The sequence below is a fragment of the Gekko japonicus genome, unplaced genomic scaffold, assembly GCF_001447785.1.
Source record: "Gekko japonicus isolate JY-2015 unplaced genomic scaffold, Gekko_japonicus_V1.1 scaffold2658, whole genome shotgun sequence".
In the NCBI taxonomy this organism is placed as follows: domain Eukaryota; kingdom Metazoa; phylum Chordata; class Lepidosauria; order Squamata; family Gekkonidae; genus Gekko; species Gekko japonicus.
In genome coordinates, this window is record NW_015173216.1 from 159,185 (window position 1) to 168,281 (window position 9,097).

Genomic DNA, 9,097 nt, shown 5'->3' on the forward strand with positions numbered 1-9,097 from the left:
AGGGCCTCTTTTTGTAGCAGGAACCCCTTTGCATGTTAGGCCACACACCCCTAATGTAGCCAATCCTAATGAGTTCCTGCTGTTGGGTGTGGTCTATTATGCTAATGAGTTCCTGCTGGGCGTGGCCAACTCGGGAGCCAGCCGGAACTCCGTTCCTGTGCGTTCCTGCCCAAAAATAGCCCTGTATCATCATCATGTTACATGTCAATTTGCCGTTCATTCTCTGGCTATACGTTTGAACCTTGCCTGCCATTCCAATGTATTTGGGGAAAGCGTGCCTTGCACACGAAAGCTCATACCTTGAATAAACCTTGGGTGGTCTTAAAGGTGCCCCACTGGACTCTAAATTTGTTCTGCTTCAGACCAACACGGCTGACCACCAAGATGATGATTCTTCTTCTTCTGAGCCAGTTTGGTGTAGTGGTTAAGTGCGCGGACTCTAATCTGGGAGAACCGGGTTTGATTCCCCACTCTTCGTACCTGGCTGGATGACCTTGGGCAAGCCGTGGTTCTGATAAGAGCTGTTCTTGAAAAAGAGCAGTTTCTGTCAAGAGCTCTCTCAGCCCCACCTACCTCACAGGGTGTCTGTTGTGGGGAGGGCAAGGGAAACGAGTTTGTAAGCCGCTCTGAGACACCTTTGGGTAGTGAAGGGCGGGATATAAATCCAATCTCTTCTTCTTCTTCTTCTTCTTCTCCTCATAGAATCACAGAATGTAGGTTATCTAGTCCAACCCCCTGCACTCTGCTCTTACAGTCAGGAAGTTTCTCCTGATATTGAGCCGGTATCGACTCCCTTGTCATTTCCACCCGTTCATTCTAGTCTTGTAATCCGGAGCAAGAGAGAATAGATCTTCTTCTTCTTCTGGGCAGGGTTTGGGGAGGGAAGGGCCCTCACAGAGATATACTGCCCATCAGCCCACCAGCCGAAGCCGCCATTTTCTCCAGGGGAACTGACCTTTATAGTCTGCAGACCAGATGGAATTCTGGGAGGGCTCCAAGCACCCCTGGAGGTCGGCAGGCCTTCTATAAGCCCCTTACCATGACATGGTCTATTTTTGTCATTTCAGAAACGGAATAGGTTTCTTTTTCTTTCATGACTCATGAGATCTATTATAGGATAAGTCTGCCGAGGGAGGAAATGTTACAAGTCTCTACCGAGCTCAGAAAAACGATGCTTGGCCTCTGGGGATACACAACCCCTCGAGATGTTCCGCCACCCCCCAGGTGTTCTTGATATTTACCGAGCTTCTCTACAAACGCCCAAAGAGACAGCTGGATTCGTGCTTTTCTGCAGCGACAAGAATATCCATATTATTATTTTTTTCCACCATTGGGGAAGAATTGCAGCCACATCAAGAAGAAAAAGGAGAGAAAGAGAAAGTTACAGCAAGGTAGACTGGGTCGTCTAAAGGATATACTTTTTGATTCCCCATATGTTCCCCAACGAGCACTACGGTCCGGGACTAAACATCTCTTGGTGGTTCCAGGTCACAAAGAGGCCAGACTAGCTGTGACTAGGGCTAGGGCTTTTTCGGTGGCGGCTCCTACCTGGTGGAATGAGCTCCCAGAGGAGATCCGGGACCTCCAGGACCTTGCACAGTTCTGCAGGGCCTGTAAGACGGAGCTCTTCCGCCAGGTGTTTGAGTAGGAGCCGCCACGACTGTTACCACGACTGTTACCATCTGTCTACGACTATTACTATCTGTCCTAGCCCTTTATTACCAACTCACCGTGAGTGCTAAAATGGTGGTACTGCGTGGAGCTGTGGCCACTAAGGATACCATCCTGATGACGTCATCTGTCCCCTTGTTAGATATTGTGGAGAGCACTTATGTTGTATTGAAAGTTTTTAAAATGCAGTTTTAATGTTTTATGTACTGGGCATTGGCCCCATCTGTACACCGCCCTGAGCCTGTTTGCGGGGAGGGCGGGTTATAAATTTAAATAAATAAATATAAATAAATAAATAAAATAAAGATTCTTGGTTGGCTGTCAAGTTGCAGCTGACATTATGGCAACCTCTCATGGGGTTTTCAAGGCAAGAGACATTTAGAGATGGTTTGCCGTTGCCTGCCCCCGCATCACAGCCCGGGTATTCCTTGGAGGTCTCCCATCCAAATGCTGACTGGGGATGACCCTGCTTAGCTTCTGAGATCTTGCAAAAAATATTCACAGTCCTTGGCTGCATTTCTGAGTGATGATGTTAGCCAAATAGCTCAATTTCTTAATAATAGATTGGGGGATTATGATATTAAGGAGCGATTGGCATAACTACGGGATCAGACCCGTGTATACCGGAGTTAGAATTCCCAAGAACCCAGGAATAGACAAGGAGACTGGGTGGCTAAAATAAGGATTTCTTTACTAAATATTCTCAAGCATACAAACAATATTCAAGCATTCACACACACAACACAGAACGAAGAAAGCAGAGGTGATTGATAGCTGATAGAGGGGTCAGTTATGGGGTGATACTAACTGTCCAGATGTGCAGAGGTCCACGGAGGTGAGTTTACAGCCTAAACCCAGAGATTTAGGGGTGGTCTGCCAGTTGGCATCAGAGCAGAGGCACACGGTCTGAGGCCATGTGCTGACGGATATAGACATTGGGAAACAATGCAGACCGACGGAAGGTCTAGGGGGCTGCTCTCAAGTGAGAACAACAGATCACCTGGACAATGACGAGTCCCAGGGGGTGCATGGCATCAGGATGGGCAAGGCCTGGATGTGACCAATGAGCTTCCAGGGGGGCAGAGTCAGGCTTTCACAGTAGCTATAATGGGATTAAGCTAGGTGCTGGATAGGTGGCCGGGAGTGTCCACTGTGGAACAACAGAGTGGCCTGGCATTTCCCCTGGTGCCAGACAAATGAAGTGATGTTTCTTAATGTGTGGAAGAATGAACCTGAACGGGTGACCATTCACTGTACATGAAAGGTTAATGTTTACCTTGCTGGCATAGGTATAAGAATGCAGATATCTTAGACAAATACAGGGGTCATTTCCTGCAGGAGTGCACAGGAGCGGAGCTCCGACAGTAAAGAGCCCAGGGGGTGGGCACATGCAACAAGCCCTTCCCCCTGCTCCCAGCAGCCCTCAGTCGGGCTACGAGGAACAAGAAGTAGCCAGGTAAGTTGCAGAGGCCCCCCCCCAGCCCACCTTCAGGTACAAGCTCTCCCTCCTCTCTGAGGGCAGATCTGCGTGTGTCTCCCCCCCCCCCATAGCTAGCAATCCATAACAGTCCAGTGGCACTGTGACGACCCCTTAACTGGGGAGGTCTGGGTTTACTTTATAATGTTCTTTCAGTTTTGTTTTACTCTATATATCCGGCTGCCACCAGGAAATTTTAAAAGGATTTCCAAACCTTTATGCTTTCTCTATTTCTGGGTAGGAATGTCGAGGGTTTTAGGCGTTCACGAGGGTCTATGTGGTCCTGGGAAGTATTTCTTTCAGAGTGGGTAATTTTAAATAAAAGAGGATTTATTGAAGTAATTCACAAATAAAAGATTAACTCATTGTAACCAGGAAGGCTTAAATACTGAACACATGCTTGGTGTATAACACTCTTTTCTCTTTTACTGACAGGGATCTGGGCATGTCACTTTGTAACAATATTTTCCTTAGGCCATATACGTTAACTGTTTCTTATACATTCAACTTCAGCTTATAACTGGCTCAACACAGACGGCTTCTCTCACAGACTTCAGAACTTAACAGCCCCACAGGGAAGCTTTTTCTTCTCTCTCATACCTAGCTTAACTTTTTTTTCAACTGTCTTTTTCAACTGTCCAAACTCTAACAGTCACTCCTGATAGACATTCAAATCATCCACTCAGTATCCATTCCAAAACCCCTCCCCCTCTCTGTCACTCACCAATCATATCACTTGCCTGAGTCCAGCACTCCAGATTATCATCACAGCCATGCAAACCAAACTTTTAAAGCCACACACACACAGTTAAACATGAAATCATTACAGGCACTTTTAAGACCAAGTTTTATTCAGGCACAAGGTCTCCCTCCTCTGTGAGGACAGATCTGCATGTCCCCCCCCCCCAATAGCTAGCAATCCAAAGCAGTCCAGTGGAGCCTGAGCGGTGGGTGTTGCCTTCTGACACACTTCCGGTGAGGTCAGGGGGTGTGACATATGCAAATGAGTTATGCTAATGAGTCATGCTAATGAGCTCCTGCACCTCTTTTTCTATGAAATGACCCCTGGACAAATATATGGAGACAGGAATGAGAGGATTATTCCAAAGGTATTTCCTGACATAGGAGAGGGGGATGGAAGCATGCAACCTACTTCGTTCATGACAACAGCACAGGCCAGAGGCCTTTTGTCCCTGCCTGCCTGTACATTTGATAGACAAAAGACTACCCGTTTGGTCAGCAGAAGACGTCTGAGGCCAGGGCAGAGACTTGTCCATTCTAGTCCTTTGTGGACTGAGCTGACAGGAGAGAAGAGTGTGTGTGTGGGGGGGTCTGCTTGCATGGAGGGTGCTTGGCCGCGCAGCCAGCCTGGAGAATTCTCTTTGGCCTGAGTTTCCCCAGCCCAGATGTGGTTCTCCTAGCCTCCCAGCACAAGCTACTGTTTAAGCCAAACAAAGAAACACTGTGATAAAACTGACAATGCTGGGAAAGATTGAAGGTCAAAGAAGACGGGGACGGCAAAGGATGAGATGGTTAGACAGTGTCATAGATGCAACGAACATGAAATTGAGCAAACTTCAGAGGACGGCTGAAGACAGGAGGGCCTGGCGGGAGCTGGTCCATGGGGTCACGAAGAGTCGGACTCGACTGTGCGACTGAACAACAACAATAAATGAACATCAATTTGTGTATCTATCGCCAGATAAAAATAGTGACTGGTTGCTACTACTAGAAATTAATTAATTGGCTTGCTCCTAATTCAAGCACTTACAGTGGAACTGGAAGTAAGTTTATAATAATTCAAGTTTAAAATTATTGATATTTTTTTAAAAATCATAACAAAACTATATTCCATCCAGCTTCATGTTTGTTTCAGGATGATATGAAAAAGAAATTAAGCTGCAATAATTTGAAGAAAGTAAAAAAAGAGGTTAAACTGTATCGAAAAGAAGTTAAGTTGTATCAAGAGGCTGCCACCTTCCAACCTTAAAGGTTTACTCCTGAGGAAGATTCGTGAAATGAGTTGTCAACCGGGCGCTCATTGAGGATATGATGATGTTGGACTTCCCCTTGAAAATGTCAGCATTTCCTAAGCAATATTGTAAAAGTCCTAATAGATACACTAGTTGATGTTCATAATAATCATTAAATATTGTCAATTTTATCACAGTGTTTCTTTGTTTGATAGTATGAACCTGTGTGAGTTTGGTGTAGTGGTTAAGTGCGCAGACTCTAATCTGGGAGAGCCGGGTTTGATTCCCCACTCCTCCACTTGCAGCTGGCTGGATGACCTTGGGCAAGCCGCAGTTCTGATAAGAGCTGTCCCTGAAAAAGAGCAGTTTTTGTCACGAGCTCTCTCAGCCCCACCTACCTCACAGGGTGTCTGTTGTGGGGAGGGGAAGGGAAAGGAGTTTGTCAGCCGCTCTGAGACACCTTTGGGTAGTGAAGGGTGGGGTATAAATCCAATCTCTTCTTCTTCATCCCTTATTTGGTTTACTCAACGGTTTAAGCCAAGCCTGGCTTCATAGGAGGCACTGCTTGTGGAGGTTCAGAGGTTGTTTTGGGGTGTCTCTCTCTCTCTCAGGAAAGACCACCTCGAGTTCAGGCCTGAGGAGGCTGGCAACGATTGATGTTTATAACAGCACAAGTAAGTTTTCCACACACCATTGCAAAGACCAGGGCTATCCAGTTCAGGGTTGAGAAAATGGCTTCTTTGAAGGGTGGACTCTGTGGCATTATACGTCGCTGAGGTCCCTCCTCTCCCCAAACCCCATGTCGTGGGCACTGGGTCTGCTGAGGCGGACTACTCCTCAGACGAGAAAGAGGCATGGAGCAACCCAGCCTCCTCTGGAATCAGCCCAGAAGAAGAACCCTCAACAGCAGCTGAGGAGGAAGAGGCCCCAGCAATGGCACAGGAGGTGCAGCCAGAAGGAGAGGCTGGTCCTGAGCCTGGCCCAGCACCCCCAGTTGCAGACACCCCGGGGCCAGACTCCCTGCCTAGTTCTCCTGAGTGCCCCAGATGTAGGGCACATCAGAGGCTGACTATGCAGAAGTGAAGAAGGAGAGCAAGGCTCCAGCTCCTGCAGAGGCAGAGGGAAGAGCTGTAAGCCTTTGCAGACTCAACTCCCAGGGAAGGGAGGACCTGTTCAAAAACACTCCGTGCACCTGGTTCAACACGGCAGCAACTTTGCTCACTCAAACCTGCTCCTATGTGTATGTAGCAGCTGCTTCTTGTCCTCGCAACCTTGGATTGACTTCTCGGCTCTTGGACTTTCGGCTCTGTGACTGACCTTGATTCCGGACTGTGTTTACAAGCTTCCGGTGTGTGGTCTCTGTGGCAGCCAGCCAAGGAAGCACACCCCACCCTCCCCAGGTTCCCCCCCCCAAAAAAAATCTCTAGGAACTTCCCCCAACCAGAGCTGGCAACCGTACTATTGATGAGTGTTACCATAGGTCCCTTATATGCAGAAAAACTTTGGTGGGGCAATGGTGAGTAGAGTGGAAGTGAGTGGGAAATCCTGTGAACCTTTTCCCCGCCCCCAATTGCCCATAACCTCCTACCTCTTCATGGGGTTTTAGAGGCACCCCTATTTCCTTTGGGCAATCCGTACCGAAGTTAGATCCCATAAAATCTGAATGTTGAAGCTGACTCTGTTCTCTAGACTCTATAAATGTACGTTCTGCCTGTCCCTTAAGGATTCCTGAACCTGTCAGAAGTAATTACCAGTAAGTAAGTTGGGAAGCAGGGAGTTATTCCAAGTGCATGGGCTGAGCAAGGGTGGGTGGGAAGGCGAGGCACATTGGGCTGTAATACAGGGGTTGGCGCCATAACATGGAGTTCGCCTGTCAGGCCCCACGCTGAGGAGCTAAGCTCCGCCGCGCTCACGCTTCCCCTTTGGTAGGTGACATGAGCGGTTTTCTGATCCTCCCAGGGAAGGTTTCGCTAACTTTTAATCAGTGTTGCCACAGGGTTTATCCCCACCCCCACCCCTTCTGTATAAGAAGCGGAGGCACATTTTGCTCCTCAAGATATTAATATATCTACTCGATCCTCCCCCAGAACAACGGACAGAAACCCTTTGGCAACATGTGTAGAGCAAGTGAGTCACCAGTGACGTTCTGAAGACGGCTGATTTCCGGGGGGCCTAACAGTTTTGTGCCCAATCTGCTATATTCAAAATCTAGATAGAGTGTTCAGCTGATTCTTTTTAGAAGAAGGAGGAGGAGGAGATTGGATTTATACCTTGTCATTCACTACCTGAACGAGTCTCAGAGCGGCTCACAAATCTCCTTCCCCTTCCCACAACAGACACCCTGTGAGGTAGGTGGGGCTGAGAGAGCTCTTTCCAGAACTGCTCCTGAGAGAACAGCTCTGAGAGAACTTGTGACTGACCCAAGGTCACACCAGCAGCTGCATGTGGAGGAGTGGAGAATCAAACCCGGTTCTCCCAGATTAGAGTCAGCACTCCTAACCTCTGCACCAAAATGGGTCTCTTTACATTGCAGCTAAGCACTCTATCTGGATTTTGAATACTGGAGATTGGGCCGATACAGATCCACCGGCCTATGAAACAAAACACACTTGGATGAGTGGCCCATGTTGCATCCAGTTTTCCCTCTAAGCTGAGTTAGTGTGAGCTAGTTCACAGTTTTTTAGCCTCCGGTTCACATGTTTTTGTCTCAGCTCAGGAAGGATGGCTCCAGAGCAAACTAATTTATGCAGTAGCCAAATCGCTCACTCACAACTCACGAAGTAGAATTTTTGCTCACAGGATTCCACAGCTTAGAGGGAGCATAGGTTGCATTTTAAGAATATTTACTCCCACTTACTCCACAGGTTAACAACTCTGTGAGAGCAAAGGTCCACAGTGTATTTGATAATTGTTGGTTTTCAGGTCCATTCTATACATAAGTTTGAAATACATTGGGGTTTAACTTATGGAGTGCTCAGCTTGTATTTTACCACCGAGGAGGGCTTTTTAGCCAAAACGTGTTCGGTTCTTGTATTTGGATACATTTTGTATCTTTTAACCTGTATTTATATAGTCTGACATTTGTCTTGGCATTAGGTATAGGCGAGGATTCTTTCTTCTTCTTCATTTTTTAAAAAGGTGCCGGATCTCTTGAGAGGGAAATGAAGTTTTTCAATCGGTCTACTGAAAACTCGAGGAGTCTTAAACATTTTAAGAAGAATTTTGTCGAAGAGGTTCCGGAACTCTGTTCTGGCGCGTTCCTCCATTAAAAAAAGAAGGCCTGGGCGTAGGTACTTATATATGGAACCACAGACAGGTGGTTTGTATTGCGATTTTAATATTTCCATGCACAATTAAAATATATTGTATATTTTTACATTGGCACTACGTGTCCAGCCATATTTGATTACTGTTTTTGCCTCAACCCTTTTTGGTTGCTTCTCCTGTACGGGGTTGGTCCCGCTCCATTTTTTGGGGGGTCCTACCTCCACCGCCACCCCCAAAATCTCCAGGTATTTCCCAACCTGGAGCTGGCGACCCTAACTGGCCCTGTGGCCACTGCTGCAACCTTCCCAGGCGTGGCTTCACCCTCCCTCCCTCCTTCCTCCACCGCCCCAGTCTGGCTGCCTGACTCAGCGGTGCCCGGGCGAGGCTCTCCCTCACCACGTTCCCAGCTCGGAGTTGGGAAATCCCTGGATGTTTGGGGGTGGAGCCTGAGGAAGGCGGGGTTTGGGGAGGGGCGGGACCTCAGCAGGGTAGACTACCACAGACCAGGGGGTGTCGAACTCATTTGGTGCAGTAAGTGCGCGGACTCTAATCTAGGAGAACCGGGTTTGATTCCCCACTCCTCCACTTGCACCTGCTGGATGACCTTGGGCAAGCCACAGTTCTGATAAGAGCTGTTCTTGAAAAAGAGCAGTTTCTGTCAGAGCTCTCTCAGACTCACACGGTGTCTGTTGTGGGGAGGGGAAGGGGA